The 16,134-nt window shown below is 39.5% G+C and overlaps 1 long non-coding RNA gene across 5 annotated transcripts in view; it reads left to right on the top strand.

Moving 5' to 3' along the window:
• The window catches only part of LOC124991971 (uncharacterized), a 94,948-nt gene that overhangs the window by 21,628 nt on the left and 57,186 nt on the right, over positions 1–16,134 (top strand). For all 5 annotated transcript variants that reach the window (XR_007110001.1, XR_007110002.1, XR_007110003.1 and 2 more), the window contains 2 exons: positions 6,464–6,558; positions 8,667–8,728. This is a non-coding gene — a long non-coding RNA (uncharacterized LOC124991971). The remainder of the gene's footprint in view (positions 1–6,463; positions 6,559–8,666; positions 8,729–16,134) is intronic.

Raw genomic sequence — 16,134 nt, 5'->3', positions numbered from 1 at the left:
GTTTCTGCCTTCTACCTCTTTGGCTCCTGAGTTGTAGAACTGCCTAACTCCTCTTCTTGAATGACTCCCAGATGCCTTATCCTTAATGTGTTACCAAGAGAAATCACATCTAGGCATCCTCCAACCCACCCTTCCTTCTCTGTTCCCTTTTTCTTCTGATATTGTCTCATCTCCATTTTAATTTGTTTTGATCAGACCCCATATGGTTTCTAGCCCAAATTATTGCAGTAGTCTTCTAAATGAGTCTTCCTGCTATGTTCTTTGTCCCTTCTGATTCATCTTCCATATTGTTTCCAATAAGGTATTTCTAAATGCAGATCTTACTAGCTTCTCCTTCCTACTCAGTGTTGTTTTACTGTTGTTATTTGTTGGCTGGTGCTGAGGTTTATACCCAGGGCCTCTTGCTAGTCAAGTACTCTACCACCTCTTGATTCTTCTAACCCCTTTTGATTCTTCATGGCTTGTAATACTAGCCATCACCTGGTTCTGCTCATATTTATATCTTCACTGCCTCCATTACCTCATAGAACTGCAGGTGGAACAAGTGCAGGTTCTAGAATCTTAGGACAGGAGGCCCATGACACTCTAATGAGCAGTGACACTCTTGAGCTAGTAACCTCTGCATTCTCCAGTTTCTTAATTATGAGGAGGAGGATATTCATAAATATTAAAGTGGCAATTCACATAAATGCTTATTTAGGATGGTACCAGGAACACGTAGTATGTGTTCAAAAAACAGACACTATTATTGTGTTACTAGATGAGTATATTTTATATTCCAGCCATTACTTATGACCTCTCAAAAGAATATGTCCTCATGTTTCTTTGCATAGTACAGTCCCTCGGTATAAAATACGCCTCTTCCCTGTCTTCAGCCCTTGATTCTACCTGGCAAATATCCACTCAGTCTTTGTGCTCCCATTTGTACAACTTGAGACATCATGATCCTGCTGTGTTCCCCACTAAACTGAAAGAGCTTATCTTTACTCATCGTCTTCCCTCCCATTGTGTTTAGCACATAATTTATTGACAATTAAATGTACACTTACAAGACTGAGCTGTCAAATCTGAGAAGTACTTGAACAACCCACAGAATCGTTTGATATTCAAGTATTTTACTTATATTTATGTGTTCTAGAATGTTTAACTTGTTATAGAAGTTGTTGGCTCCCTTGGATTGTTTTTCTAGTCAGGATGATGTAGTTAAGTAGGGTCACCTTTTCCTTGCCTACTTCCCTCATGACCCATAGCTTATGTTTTCAAAGGGACCAGGAGTCTTCACCAGCTGGTGGGCTGTAGCCACATGGAACTGAATTCTCATCTTTGACCCTAAGCTACCTGATCAGTTACATTAATCAAAAACAGCATTTAGGTACCATCATCCTAATTTTTATTGCCATATGCAATAACCAATTAATGTCAGATCTATCAGACTATGTCCAGAACCTCACCTTCACTAGTCCTACCCTGTCCAAGGTCCCACCATCTTTTGCTTGGATGCAGTAGACTGCTAAGGGGTCTCCACTTGCCCTTTTGGCCTTTGTATGGTTTATTTTCAACACTACCATTCTAAAATAGAGGTCAGATCATGAATCTTATCTAGCATAGAACTTTCTAAGGGCTCCCCAGCTCACCTGGAATAAAAGTCAAGGCATACAGTAGCTGACAGAGCCCCTGGAGTCACGTTTCCCAAGGTTAGTCTTAGAACTCATTCTATGCTTTCCACTCTCACTTTGCTCTAGTGGTCCTCTAAACAGATGCAGCACACTTTGAATCTCTTGTCCTTTCTTTTGCTCTCTTCCTTACTATGCTCTTACTCCGGAGGACCTTATGGCTAAAGTCCATGTGTCCGAGTTTGCCCAGAACATTCCTGGTTGAAATTTGTTGACCTCTATAATTATTAGTAGTGTTCCTTTTCAGTCTCAGTGGTGTCCTGGATTGGATGATAAATTACGTTGACACCCCCCCAACTCACATGCACACACCGTTTGCTCTCACACTTCTTCAAGTCTTCCTTGAATTGCACACTCTACCCCACAACTCTCCATGCGTCCTCCCTACCTAATATTTCCCCATGGCATCACCTGATATTCTGTATTTTTTACTTTTGCATTCTTATTATAAGTTCCCTGAGAGCAAAGATTTTTGTTTTGCTCATGACTGTATCTCCAGAGCTTAAAACGGGTCTGCACACAGTAGATAGGAGATACATGGTAAAGTAGACAATTGAATGAATGCTAGAAGCCATCTTAGGAAGCTTTCTCTCACTGAAGCATGATATAATTTTTCTTCTGATGCTTTTATTCTCTTATAACCTTGTTGAATAATTAAACTGAATTTGTTCCTTCAAGGACTTGGGCACTCTTTTTCTACCTCATTTCGTTTTTTTAGTGACTTACTTTCCAAGCCATCTCATCATGGAATGTGGTTTGCTTTCATCAGACTCACTAAATTGTTGCCCTTCTCAAAAATGTTTATTGAACTCTAGGCACTGCGCTAAAGTCTGAGAAGAAACAAAAACAATTAAGTACACCAACTTTCCTGACCCCAGGGAGCTCTGGCTTCTCATTCCTTTGGAATTCTATGTGAGCCAACTCCCTTGTAGAGTAGCAGCTATGAAAGGAAAGCCTTCTGGAGGGGAGTTAGACTGAGTGATTCCGGTGATGCAGTGTGGTTTGAACATGTGATCTCTGCTTAATCAGGATGTGTTAAGTGAGGGGGTGTGCATTGATGAAAGCAGCATGGATCTGAGTCCTACCCCTGCGCCCCATGGCCGTTTGGAATTGAACCTTCAGCATTACCCGAGCCTCAGCCCCCTTTTTGGTTTTCGTTTTGTTTTCCTTTGCTGGGGATCAAATCGAGGGCCTTGAGCATGCTAGATAATCATTCTACCACTGAACAACACAGGGAACCTTAGCTTCCTCATCTGTGTAATGGGCACAGAGATTCTCTCTCAGCTGTCTGCCCCACAGAGTTACTCTAAGGATCAAAAGTGGTTGAGTTCATTTAGGACAAAGTTGCCACATAAGAGTCCTCGTTTGGGAATGAGGTAGAGTCTAAGCACACAACTATGTTTCACTCATTTTAAAAAGAAGAAACCAGAAAAGACTCAAGAAAACCTCATGTGTGACCCTACCTTCACCTCCCCAGGCTTGACAGTTTGTATCATCCCCAGGTACTCAAGTGTGACTCACCTTTTCTTCTGCATTTGGACATGATTCATGAGTCATGATTTACAGTCGTGTCTTCGCAGGTTTCCCTCCTGGCTCTGTAGAATTTCATTTTGAACACTGTCCGCAAGAACCTCACAGCTATGCTTGTCACTTATTTTTCACTCTACTACCCAACAGGGACCAGGCAGTTATGGTGGGTAGGATTAGGCAGTTCAGTTTTAATTTATTCCTCTTTCTCTCTCTCTCTTTCCTCCTTTCTTTCCTCCTTCTCTCCCTCCCTCCTTCCCTCCTTTCCTTCCATCATTTTTTTTTTGAAGTGCCCATAATTGGACCCGGAAGTGTTCTATACTCCCCAGCCCTGTTCATTTTTTATTTTAAGCCAGGTTCTTGCTAAGTTACTGAGGTTGACCTCAAACTTGCAATCCTCCTGCCTCTGCTGAGATTACAGGCATGTGCTCCTGACTGGGCAGATAGTTTTTATCCTTTTCCCTTTTTGTTTTTTGGCACTAGTAGTTCAACTCAGCCTCGCACCTGCTAAGCACACATCTACCAGTATGCTGCACCTGCAGCTTTTTATCCTTTTGTTTATTTAAATAGGTAACTTGTTAGGAGACTTGTTCATTAATGTCATTTCTTCATTGGAGGTGGATAATTTTGGAAAAGAAAATAAATGAAAGCTGTTTTCTTTCTCTTTAGTCTTGGGACTCAGAATCTTCATCTTGGTATTTTGTTTTGCATATTTGGTGTGAGCAACAATCTTCGAGAGCTAAAGTAAATGGTAGATGATATACATTAGAGAAAAAATAGCCTCTTCAACAAATGGTGCTGGGAAAACTGGAAATCCATGTGTAGCAGAATGACCGCTATCTCTCACCCTGCACAAAACACAGCTCAAAGTGGATCAAGGACATACACATTAGACCTGAGCCCTGTGCCTACTAAAAAATGTAGAACCAACTCGGCATGTTGGCTTAGGAACCAACTTCCTCAACAAGACTCCTAAAGTGCAAAAAGTAAGATCAAGAATCAATAAATGGAAGGGTGTCAAACTAAAAAGTCTCTTCACAGCAAAGCAAACAATCAAGAACATAAAGAGAGAACCTACAGAATGGAAGAAAATCTTTGCCACTTGCACCTCAGACAGAGCATTAATCTCCAGGATATATGAAGACCTCAAAAACCTTAACACCAAGAAGAAAAATAACCCAGTCAACAAATGGGCAAAGGAACTGAACGGGCATTCACAGAAGAAATACGATTGGTCAACAAATACGTGAAAAAATGTTCAACATCTCTAGCAAAATTAGAGAAATGCAAATTAAAACTACACTGAGATTCCATCTCACTCGAGTCAGAATGGCAATTATAAAGAATATAAGTAATATTAAATATAATATAAGTAATAATAAATATTGGCAAGGATGTGGGGGAAAAGGTACACTCATGCATTGCTGGTGGCAGTGCAAATTGGTGCAAACACTGTGGAAAGCAGGATGTAGATTCCTCTGAAAACTTGGAATGGAACCCTTTGACCCAGCTATCCCTTTCCTCCATATATATTCAAAGGACTTAAAAATCAGCATACTACAGTGACACAGCCACATCAACGTTTATAGCAGCTCATTTCACAATTGTTAAGCTATGGAACCAACCTAGGTGCCCTTCAACAGATGAATGGATAAATAAAATGTGTACTTATACACAATGAAATAATACTCAGCCTTAAAGAAGAATGAAATTATGGCATTTGCTGGTAAATGGATGGAACTGGGGACTATCATGCTAAGTGAAATAAGCCAAGCCCAAGAAAACAAAGACCAGATATTCTCTCTGATATGTGGATGCTAATACAAAAGAAGGGGGTGGGGAGGGAAGAATAGAAGTTCATTGGATTAGACAAAGGGCATGAAGGAAAAGGGAGGGAGGACGGAAATAGGAAAGAGTAGAATGAAATGGACATAACTTTCCTATGTTCACATATGAATACACAACCAGTGAAACTCTACATCATGTACAACCACAAGAATGGGATCCTAATTAGGATAAGTCATACTGCGTCCACGTATAATGTGTCAAAATACACACTAATGTCGTATATCTCTAAACAGAATAGATTAAATAAAGAGTGGGGAAAGCGTGGATGATGGCGCACTGAGGCTGGAAGAAAGGGCCTCTGAGTCATTCATCCAGGCCAGGTCATGTTTTTGTAAGTGCCATCTCTGTAACCCAGAGAGTAGAAATGACTTGCTCCAATCACTGGCTTCTAGATCTGGGCCTGGAACCAGTACCAGCGTGTCCATACTGTCCTTTTTGACCTTGAGGTTTACAATCACAAAACATGTTCACACTTCTCAAATCTGAACAGATGTCAAAAGAGAGTCCAGATGGCTCTTCTGGGTATCAACTGTATGTTTGGCTTTGAACTTTGAACTTTGAGAATGAGACTTCATTTGTATATCAGCACAGCCAATTTGAGAAGCATCACCTTGAGCTTAGGCAATGTTAGAAAACTGTGGGCTGGGGAGATAGCTCAGTTGGTAGAGTGCTTGCCTTGCAAGCCCAAGGCCCTGGGTTCGATCCCTAGCACTGCCAAAAAAAAAAAAAAAAGAAAAGAAAACTGTGTAAGTGGCTTCCAAGAAGCCCTTAAAATACATTTTCTAAAAAAATTCCTTTTTAAGTTTGTGTGTGTGTGTTTGTGTGTGTGTCCATTAAAGATAGCACAGGTCAACTTTTTTGATTTTCTTTTTTCACTCTTTTTATTGTTTTTAATCTTTTAAGTCAAATTTTGACCTAGGAGCCAAAGCTGCTCTGATAAATGGAACTGTTTGTTTGTTTGAAGTGCTGGGGATTGACCAGGGCCTCACTTATGCTAGACAAGCATTCTACCACCAAGCTACAATCCCAGACCCAGTTACACTATTTATTAGTGTAACAATTTCAGTTGCCTTATACAAGTAGTCTGATTGGATTTTCATAGTTTAAAAAAAGGAATGATCTAATGATCAAACTCACCAACCAAATCTGGCAGGTGATTATTTAATACCCTTATTACACAGAATGTTTTGGGAAATGCCAATTTTGTAATTGCCTTCATACTAGTTCTTAGGCCAAACAAGATAATCCACCTTATTGCTACTGCTGTTTTTGTTGTTGTTTGATTGTTTTTGTGTTTTGGGATTTTTTTTTTTTCTATTTTTGGAGATTTAGGGGTCAGGTACTGGGATTTGAACTCTGAAGCACTCTACCTCCAAGCTGTATCCTCAACCCTTTTTATTTCATTTTTGAGACAGAGTCTTGCTGAGTTGCCAAAGCTGGCCTGGAACTTGAGATGCTCCTGCCTCAGCCTCCTGAATAGCTGGCAGTACAGATGTGTACACTGCACCAGGTACTTTTATTTTCTTTATCCGTAGAAAATGCTTAATGCATACTTTATATTGACTTTATTATATATGCTTAATGAAATGATATACTATATTTGTCTGACAAATATCTTTGATGACATAGGTTGAATATCCCTTATCTGAAATGGTTGGGACCAAAAGTATTTCACATTTCAGAGTTTTTCAGATTTTTAGAATATTTGCATAAACCTTACTGGTTGAGCATTCCTAATCTGAAAATCCAAAATGCTCCAAAATCCAAAACTTTTTGACTGTCATGTCAAAGCTCCAAATGTTTTAGATCTCAGCATTTCAGATTTTGGATTTTTGGATTGAGGTACTTAACCTTTAGTAGTAAGTTTTTAAAATCTGCTGTAGGTAGTTCAAAAAAATTACAGTCTAATGTTTCAGCCAAGCAATATCACCTTTTTAAATTCAGAGAAATTTATGTATTTTAAATTTATATACAGTAAAATTCACTCTTTTTTGTGTATAGTTCTTTGAGTTTGACAGATTTCATAGAGTCATATACTGATGAAAAAATACATCAAAATGCAGACTGTTTCCATCATCATCTAGAATTCTCTCCTGGTGCCTCTTTGTATCTAATCCCTCCCCAATTCCCTAGCAACTACAGATCTGTTCTTTGTCTCATTTTATATTTCTCAGCATGTCATGCATGGAATTATACAATGACTCTGGCTTCTTTCACTCAGCTAATACATTTGAGATTCATCCAAACTGTTGCATGCATTAGTAGTTCATTACTTTTTATTGCCTAGTAGTATTCCATTGTGTGACTCTACTGCAGTTTATCCCTTCACCAGATCAGTTGTATTCAGGTTTGGGTAACTATAAATAAAGCTGCTTTAAACATGGGCATACTTTCGTATAACAGACTTTTTGTATGAGCATAAGTTTTTATTTCTCCTGTATAAAATCCTAGAAGTGGGAATGGTAGGTCAAATGTTAAATGTATGTTAAAACCGTTCTCCAAAATCATGTTATCATTTAGCATTCCTACCAGCAATGTATAAGAATTTCAGTTGCTCTACATTCTTGTCAGCATGGGCAATGATGAGTCATTTTAATCATTCATGTAGGTATACTTTTAATTTGCTTTTTCTGTAATGACTAGTGATATTGAGCATCTTTTTATGTGCTCATTCACCTTCATCTGTTTGGTGAATTGTCTATTCAAATCTTTTGCCCTTTAACTCATTGGGTTCTTGGTTTTCTTCATCTTGAGTTTTGAGAGTTCTTTGTGTATTCTGGACACAAGTCCTTTGCTAGATAATGTGATTTACAAATGCTTTCTCCCAACTCATAGCTCATTTTTTCAAGTATTTCCCAGAAATTTGTAAATATTTGTTCTTGAGATAAAAGATTCAAATGACAAGTGTAATTAGAGTTGAAAGCAAAAGTTTTCTTTTACTTCCTACCCTCTCAGCTTTCTTCTTGGAAATAGCCACTGTTGACATTTCACTGAGAATCTTTGCAGTTCTTTTTATGGCATAATTTTCTAGTAAATATGTATGTTTTGTGAATGACATTTAAAGTACTGTTGTATGTGTTTTAAAATTAGTTCTACTACTTCTTCGTGAGTAAGTTGCCGTCAAAGAATGTTTTTTCTTTTCATTTACAAGCAAAATAATTGTTATTCTGTTAACATGGTGAGTTTTGATGTCTTATGTCAGATTCTAGAAAGCCGTGATTTGGGGAAGAATAATTCTGGTAGATAAGGATGAATTACGAGCGAACTAAATTTAAATAAGTCATTTCAGATTTGCTAAAGATTACTCTAATTAATTGAAATGACATTGAAATTTGTCCATTTTCTTAAAATGAGAAGATTACTTTACCAAAGAACTCATTATGGAAATAATGTTATCAATAACCTCAGAGTAACATTGCGATTCATTCCCAAGTTTTAGATTGTTCATTTTATCTTTGATTGATTCTTTAGTGCCATTTGAAATACTCAGCCTAGATTTGGCACAAGGTTCCCATTTTTCTTTTTAGTTTGAATTTGGGGCTTTTTCATACATACCTGTCAAAACTCTTTTGCAGAATGAACTTCATTTAGACAAGTTGTTTTTTTATCTTTCCATAGGTATGAATCCTAAGATTCAGAATATGTCGTAGAAGACAGTTTTTCTACCTCTTCAGATCCAAGTAAGAGGGGTCAACTGACTAGCAGGAGGGGGGTGCCAGGGTGTGTGAGATGTTTAAAGCAAGGGGAAGCCCTGTGGGAAAAAAAGATTTCCATAAAGGCTCTCATGCCAGTCTAGAATTGGTATTAGCCCTTAAATGCCTTCTGATAACTTGGAAAAAATTGGAAAGAAATAATAGGCTTTTCCTGGAACCTATTACGTACCTATAGCTAAAAATATCTGACTAGTTTGCACTCATTTCAACCATTTTTGTCTATTTAATAGATGTGAAGTATGAGAACATCTAAATATCTACCTTCACAAAATTTTTAAAAATCCTACCACCTGGTCAACTTTATGTCACTTTCTGTGACCAGTGGGTGTACATCATTGAGTTTCTTTGTCCTCATTTATGATTAACTTAATTCTTTCACTATTTCTTCAGGTCCTGGTTAGTCATTTTTAAAGGCTCTATAGACATATTTTTATCTTGATTTGAATAATGATTTCTTACTGTGACCATTTGACTGGGTTTTTTTTGGGTTTTGTTTGTTTGTTTGTTTAGTGATAGCATATAATGTAGGTGTAGTGAATGGCAGTGGGTATATCTGTTCTTTCATTTCATATACCTGGAATATATTTCCCCAAGTAGGCAGTAGTAGGCAAATTGATTATTTTCCAGAAGGTGGCCAGCAGTGAATAAATGATCCTATTTTTCTATAATTCTAGCACTGGGTTTTATTACCTATTTAGTATTTCTGAAGTAGGATCTCTTCAGAGGCCTTCTTTTCAGAATTGGGATGTACTAGGTTTAGCTAAGAACCATGTTTTCTTCCTCCCAGAACAGAAAATCATTAAACTAAGTATCTGAAGACTTTCTCATCATGGGATTTTGGACCAGGCATTCGAGGTCTCTCTATTTTGGTATGTGTCAGCAGAAAGCTTTTCTACAGATTTTTATAATCTTCAGGAGGCTAAGGTTGTCCAGCATGACCTACAAGGGCATAAAGATATAGCAGACTTCTGTTTCTGGCTTCCCTGCTATGACTTTGATCAGGTCTCTTAGTTCTTTTCTTGGGTCAACCAGGAAGTAGAAATAAGTTTAGCTCCTTGTCTTTCCCTGGGGAAATTGAGGTGATTCGGCTATTCTGTGCTATGTTTTGAATTCCTGAAGTATTAGTGAGTTAACAAGACCTGTGTAGACCATGAGGGTAATCCTAAGCCAGTTTAATCATCTTCTCCACTTTAGTGTGGTGCTGCTTGGGACATCTTCTCACTGTGACTTAGCATATACAAGTGTTCTTCATCCCTGTGAGGGGAATGTGAGGGCAAATAAGGCAACAGGGGCAACACCACATGTATGCTATAATCACTGTACAGATATAGGGTGTATGCATATCTCACTCAGGTCTCAGAGGCAAAAGTGTGGAATTTTTATGTTCCATATTGCTTCTCTCTCTCTTTTTTAATATTTTTAGTTGTAGATGGACACAGTACTTTGATTTTATTTATTTATTTTTATGTGGCGCTGAGGATCGAACCCACTCCCTGTACGTGCGAGGCAAGTTCTCCAGCACCGTGAGCCACAGCCCCCGCCCTATATTGCTTCTCTTACAGAGATTTGAAAATAATCTTCACATAAAGAGAGCTACACTTAAAGATTAAAATAATTCTCACCTGAATATCAGCCTAAATTAGCCTGTTTTTCATTACTATAATGAAGTACCTGAGGTGGAAGAGCTTTATAGAAAAGTTTATTTGGTTCACAGTTTGGGAGGCTGAAATTTCATGCTGCAGGATGCAGCTCTGATGAATGCCCCTCTGGATACATCACATGGTGGTGGATGGCATAGCGATGAAATAACCTGTGAGAGGGGATGATCATGTGAAGGGACAGGAACCAGAGCATGGGGAGGGGCCAGAACTATCAAGAACTGGTCAAGAACTACCTGGAAATCCCAGCAGAAGTACCCTAATCCCTTCTAAGGGCATGGCTCTAATCACCTCCCATTAGGAACCTCTTAAAGTTTCCACACTTCTCTCCCCACACTGAGGACCAACTCCCAACACACAAACCCTTGGAGGACAAATTGCCTCCAAACCATAGCGCTGCCTTATAACTTTCAGTGATCTCTGGGGACTGTGTGGCAGTACCTGCAGACATTTCTGTTTTTTTACCGCTAGAGGGAGGCACTGGCACCTCGTGAAGAGAGTCCAGTGATGATGCTCAATATTCTACAACGTCCAGAACAGCCCTCCACAACCAAGAATTAATCTGGTTCAAAATGTTAGCAGTTTCCAAGGTTCAGAAATGCTACTTAAGAGCAGACAATTCCAGTCAGACTCATGTGGTTGATCCTACTCTGGTGATCACAGCTTTTATTTCTGGATTGTCAAACTCTGTCTCATAATGTTTCAGTCTCATAATTTTCTCAGTCTTCCTTGGTTTTTCTTCCTACCCCTGTAGATCTGTTACTTATTCTTGAAGTTCTGAAAGTTTTACTGACTTCTGCTACTGTATGTTGTTTTGCTCTCAAATCAGGCTGAGCTCTTCTCCTTTTTCTACCCAGCTACTCTGCAGTCTTCTTGAGAGTCTCTGGCCTGAGTCTCTCATCTGTTTTCAGAACGTTGATTTGCTTGGATGTGTAATCCTGCTGATACCGCCGTTTAGTGGTGACAAGTTCTGCTTTTTCCAATGTTGAAGACTGAACACTAGAGAAGCATGCCAAGGCAAGCATATTAAGCAGATTTTATTTAAAGGTGGTGGATTTTATTTAAAGGTACCGGACTTCTGCTGACAGGAAGAAGGGGGCCATGGTTGATGTTCTAAAGTCCCCAGAAGTGAGTGCACCCTACATCTTTTATAGGTTAAGATCTCTTTTGTTCTCCAGTTCTCTACCCCCTTATCTCTCCTTCCTGCCTACGTGACTAGGCCTGGTTTTGCATTAAGTGAGAAGCCATGGGCAGGGGGAGGGCCAAGGTGATTCAGGCAGGTAAGGGCCCAGGGGGCATTAATTAGCAGCTCCATGCTTGCAGTCCTTGATAAAGGCAGGTAAATTTGGTAATCAATGAGCTCCAGAGATCCTTGACATTCCATTCTTCCAGGGGCAGTTTCCAACTTCCAGAGGCAGATAGCTTCATGGCTTCATTTCCTCGATTTGACCGATCCCCTATTTCTACACTACCTGTCCTTAATTCTGGCTTCACTGCCTGCCCTATAGTAATCTAACTGGCACTGTGGCCATAGCTCATGATAAGCAGGAAATGTAAATATCAGCTGTGAATCCCACTTGCATGATGGGATTAGAGAAGCTTGTACACTGCATTGTCTAACAAACTGTTTCTCTCTTTCTCCCTCCCTCACCCCTTTCTTTTTCTCCCTCCCAATCCTGGAAATTCTATCGCCTTTTACCATGAACAGTTTTTCCCATCCGTCCCTTGTCCCCTGCCCTCACATCCCAAACCCGCCATGGTGACCACACATACTTGAACTTCTCCCACCCATGTGCAAGGCAATTCTGACACAGTCTGCTCCCCCTGTAGTGCCAGGCTTCTGTCGCACAGTCAGAGTGGACTGGAAGTTTCTCAGTGCTCTGACATGCCCCGCCTCACCACCGACTACTTCCCTGACCACTAGGGCCTGCAGAAGGACTTCACAGAAGGCTGCTACAGTCTCCTCCTGGAAGCAGACGTGAACAGGTTGTGTCAAAGATAAAGGTACTCAGCTTTGTTCGCCAGGGTCCAGGGCATGTCCAAACACATGTATTTGAACACCAGAGTTTCAAACCTGTGTCCTGTTACATTTGGGAAATTTTTTTTTGATGTAAGAACTGTTCTTCAAGACTGTTGACACTAAGTTTCTCCTCAGTGACTGCTCTCATATTTTCTGTTGCATTTATTTTGGGCACACTAAATCTTTTCTAAGATTATGTTCTAAGATTATTCATTTTGGCCTAGAAATATTATCTGCCTTCTATTTCCAGCCTTTTGATCTATTGATTGTCCCAAGGCTGATTTATAAATTGTTAATTTTATGAATTACCACAGAATGATTATCCAGGATGAAGCAAAGGAGAATACAGCAGAATGGACTCACAAGTGTCTCTGCCCCAGGCCAAGCACATTCATGTGCACTTTCATTTGTTTTTTCAGGAAGAATGAGGAGGGTGTGCATCAATGACTGCCCAGCAGGTGTGTGAAACGTTTATTTGCCAGTGCCTCATGTAGAGTTACCAAATCATAGTGCAGCGCAAAGCACAGAGAGCCAACCCACTGCCCCACCCCCACTGAACAGTAGCCCACTCTGTAGTGGAGGGAGTGTTCTCCTTATATTTTTTTCTTTTGTACTAAATTTATGGGATTGGGTTTTCAAGATGACAGGAAATAGATAAATTTAGGAAGTCATTTTCAAGACAGAATTTTTCTTTGTCAGTTTTACTTATGTGGAATAAAATCTCTCTTAAGTGCTAATTCATCTTTAACACTCTTAAGTTACAGCTCTCCTTTCAAGGTAGGTGACCAAGTTTAGGAGTGGTATACCTGGCTCAGACAGTACCTAGGAGTAGCAGCAACAAAGCCAATACTGAGCTGTCGAAAGTGTATGATTACACAAAAGTTATGAATCTACATAGAGCACAACCATAGAAACAAAGTGATGTACTGTACCCATTTGTGTACAATGAATCAAAGTGCAGTCTGTAAAAAATAAAAAGTCACTTTCAGGAAAGAAAAAAAAAAAACTACAATGTCACAATCTGTGTGACTAAACCTAGAATACACTTACAGAGAGAAAGCTGGGACCAGGTGACAGGGGGGAAAAAAAGTGTATTGTGAATATTCTAAACCCAGAAATGGATATTTAGTTATTTTTAGTACAGTACCAGTCACACTGCAGTTTCTCAAATACTACCTAAACTTCAAGTTTATTCCTGTTTTTCTTTTCTCCCTATCCTGGATTCATCTTTCTCTTCTCTATTATTGAAGCTTGGTGACTTGAAGCAATAATAGGCCTTTTGTCAGTGACAGAGGCTAAGAAGTAACAAAGGATCAGTAACACTCTTAATTAAATAAGAGTCAGGCTATGGAGAGCTTTTCTAAAATAAGTCTAGTAGAGGGAATGAAGTGTGGGTGCTGGGAATCAGAAAGCAGTAATCACCTAGAACAGTCAACAAACTTTGTCTCTTGCCTCCTCATTGTTGCTAAGGAGACCTTCACTCCCCTAACCACCCAAGGCAAAACTCAGATCATCTTTGGCTCCATTAGTGCTCCTCTGACCAGAGGATCAGAGAAGTGTGACTCTGTTAGTGGGGCTTAGTGGTCCAGTTCAGACCCCACTGTTTATAGCTGAAGTTTGGACCCCCTCTGGATTTTTGTTGAAAGCTCCTTTGGTCATCTTTTGTACATTGCCTTCTATTCATATTTCAAACACATTAGCCTTTTGGAGTGTCAGTACTTTTTTCATCGTTTTGTCCTCCACAATGGAAACCACAGGGCATAGAATACAGCAGTGTGGGTCAATAAATACATGAATTCATTCATGCATTCATTCATTCACTTATTCATCCAGCTGTCTTTGAAGCCCCTACTCTGAGGAAGGAGTAATAGCCCAGAGGGGAAAAATAACTTAGTCAAACTATGAAAAAATTATTGTGATAAACAAGAGCCTGTGAGACTTTAATTATGGTCTGATCTGGTCTGGAAGGGATAGCTTCGCGGAGAAGGTGACCTTTGAGTTTAGACCTGAAGTATTACAGGGGTTATTAGGAGAAGTATTAGGGGATTATTAGGTTGGGAGTAGAGGGTAGGAATTGAAGGGAAGAGCATGCCAGGCAGAGGGATCCATATATGCAAAGGCCCTATTATGGGAGGCCTTGTGACACAAGGAACCAAAAAGAATACTGGTGACGGAGCACAAGGAGTGAACTACAGGTTCAGCCAGAGGTGTCAGGAGACCCAGGCCTCACCAGACTCTGGAAAGGATTTTGTTCTCTAACCCAAGAACATTGGAATGATCTCACCTGCTTTATGACCCTAGTGAGTCTGCCTACTAGCTACTCTCTGGAAATAGATGGTATATGTTCTTCATGGCTCTGTATTTACTCTGCATCCAGTGCTGATTCTGATTGATTCATGAACCTTATTGTCAAGGATAGTTGACCAGAGGCAACTGGCCTGATGTTACCCTTTCTGTTTATTTTCTTCTTCCATAAATTCAATCTCTTATTTCTGTAGTAACAGAAATAGTGCCATTATTATTATAATTACTGAAAAAGTTGTCATCATAACTAAGTTTGTGCTGCTCGCTTGTCACAGATTTATTGATTACCCAATGTGAGCCATGCCCTGTTCCATTAGAGAACAGAACAGCACTGGCCTTGCCTTGGGGGTCAGAGTCTCTTGGGAAAGATTGACCTTAAACTAAAAATCACAAGTATATATACAAGTATATATTTAATCAGATTGTGAAGAGTGCTGTGCAGGATGAAAACAGAAATAACTGAAGTGCACCTAGTTTATTTTTAAATGTTTTTGTTAGTGCATTATAGTTATGTATAATATTGGGGTTCTTTCTCACATAATCAGACATGCCTGGAATATAATTTGCTCCACTTTAGGATGCAATATCAGGGTGCCTCACTATATAACACCGTCTTCCTGATAGCCAGCAGGGTGTTTCTAGCATGGACACAGGAATTCCTAGATGGGGCATGCTCTATTTCTAGTTGCAGAAAGTGAAACTAGGGGAGATTTGGTCCTTGAGATCATGAGCTGTCAAAAGAAAGAGTTGAGGTTTAATCTTGGGTAACCTGAGTCAAAGTCTAGCTTCTTTGCCAGGTGAAGCTGGTCTGCCACTTCCTCTGTGTTATCTGATAAATTTCCATAATCCCAGTGAAGGTCCTTTCAGCTTCTGCCATCCTCTTCTCCTGACCATTACTGTATTGCCTGCCATTATGTGACTGTCAAAGCTGAACAACTCATTCATAGCACTGAATTTCATTTTGAAATCAAGAGTCTTGCCTTAGCTTTTTTGTTCTATGCAGCACAATTTTCACTCTCTCGAATTCATGTCTTTTTGAGTCTTCATTATTTTCCTCTTTCTTGAATTCAACTCCATTCAAATTTTTTAAAAAATTTTTTTGTGATACTCGGGTTTGAACCCAGAACCTTGCACAGGCTAGGCAAGCATTCTACCACTGAGCTACATCTGTAGCCCTCAGTTAATATTTTTTGAATAACTGCTCTGGGCATGGCATTTTACCAGGTGCTACTGAAAATATATGAACAAAATTCAGCCCTGGCCTCCTAGAACTTTTATTTTTTAATTTTAATATGACCTTTTATTTATTTATACTTTGAGAGAGGGTTTCACATGTTGCCCAGACTGGCCTCAACCTCCTGGGCTGAAGTGTTTCTCCTGCCCCCTGAGTA

This window comes from Sciurus carolinensis, chromosome 8 (genome assembly GCF_902686445.1).
Source record: "Sciurus carolinensis chromosome 8, mSciCar1.2, whole genome shotgun sequence".
Lineage (NCBI taxonomy): Eukaryota > Metazoa > Chordata > Mammalia > Rodentia > Sciuridae > Sciurus > Sciurus carolinensis.
Note: the sequence above shows the minus strand (reverse complement) of the source record. Positions and strands in the feature narration are given on the sequence as shown.